The sequence below is a fragment of the Myotis brandtii genome, unplaced genomic scaffold (genome assembly GCF_000412655.1).
Source record: "Myotis brandtii unplaced genomic scaffold, ASM41265v1 scaffold306, whole genome shotgun sequence".
Classification (NCBI taxonomy): domain Eukaryota; kingdom Metazoa; phylum Chordata; class Mammalia; order Chiroptera; family Vespertilionidae; genus Myotis; species Myotis brandtii.
The window spans coordinates 53,507-54,773 of record NW_005361698.1 but is presented as its reverse complement, the minus strand read 5'-3'; the positions used below and the strand labels follow the sequence as shown (position 1 = coordinate 54,773).

The window sequence follows — 1,267 nt, the reverse complement described above, 5'->3', positions numbered from 1 at the left end:
TTGCATATTAGCCTTTTATTATATAGGATTTCATTGGCTGATAATTAATATTACAATGAAACTGTTTAGTATTGATAATTTTTTTCATTTACTTTTCATCTTTTATCTTAATATGTTTATGAGATTAACAGGGAGGTACAAGTGTGATCACTTAGCTCTAGTGTGATGGGAAGAGGAATGAGGTGAGGAGCACCCAGAGCAGAACTTGGGGGTAGATGGGGTTACTTGCCTGTTCCTGCAGCTGTCCTGAAGGTCAGTGGCCCATTGGGCAAGGCCTTGCTCAGCTCTCTCAGGACGTCCTCCCGGCCAGTCAGCAGGTTAGTGGCCACACAGTGCTGCTCTGAATGGGGCAGAGTATCCAGGTCCCCCGGGGTCTCCAGCAGATTATCCACCTCCTGTATGATGTCCTGGGGGGATAGGGACACAGAACCAGTGGATCTTGTGCCAGAGAAGCTTCAGGAAGACCCTGCCCACTCAGCTTCTAAGAACAAACCCAAAAGCCTGTCTATTTGGGAATAAAGGTGGTACCCAATGGATTCCCTGGGTCTTTGCTAGTGAAATCCCCACTCAGAGGTCAACCCCTGGTCATGACTACCAAGGACAATGCAAGATCAGTGGCCAGAACAAGAGGAAAGGTGTTAATAGGTGTATGTGGTTCTAACAGTGAGTACAAATACTTGGTCTGCTCTTCCCACCCACCCTTGGACAGCGAGGCCGCAGAGCAGGGTGCCATTGTGTTGGGGTCGGTCTCTTTCCAGAACAAGGCTTCCTTGAGTCTCTATGGGATGCCTCTACCTGCCTCCCCTGGGTCCTGTCCTTACCTGGATGTTGTCCTGGGCCGAGGCAGACTTGAAGTTTCTGAGCAGGTCATGGACTCTTTCAAAGAAGTGAGAGAGACTCTGGGGAAAGAGGAGATGAGGCCTTAGTGGTTCTCATATATGGGTGGGGGAGCGTGGGGAAATGGGTGGATGGTGAGCTGAGTGGAGGGACCTTGCCTTCTGGTCTGGGCTGGAGTCACTCACCTGGCTCTTGATTCCAGGGGGCGGGATCCAGGTGGGGAAGGAGATCTCTGCAGGGGACAGAGCAGCTGTCAACTAGGTGTGTGTGAGTGTGTGAGTGTGTGTGTGTGTGTGTGTGTGTGTGTGTGTGTGTTGGAGGCAGGGTCAGGCTCTACTTTCACACTGAGTAGTCCTTTGTTTATTCAGGAATCTGGGCCCCTGTCCTCTCGATGCCCCACCCCCTTCCCGTGTTCAGTCCCCCTCCTCCC

At 51.3% G+C, this 1,267-nt stretch overlaps 1 long non-coding RNA gene across 1 annotated transcript; it reads right to left on the bottom strand.

Annotated features, from left to right (window-relative positions):
• Positions 1-235: 235 nt before the first annotated feature.
• LOC106726714 lies at positions 236-1,148 on the bottom strand. The gene is made up of 3 exons (XR_001362799.1): positions 1,023-1,148; positions 822-899; positions 236-407 (listed from the first exon to the last, which is right to left on the bottom strand). It is a non-coding gene; the product is annotated as an uncharacterized LOC106726714 (long non-coding RNA).
• Between the last annotated feature and the right edge of the window lie 119 nt (positions 1,149-1,267).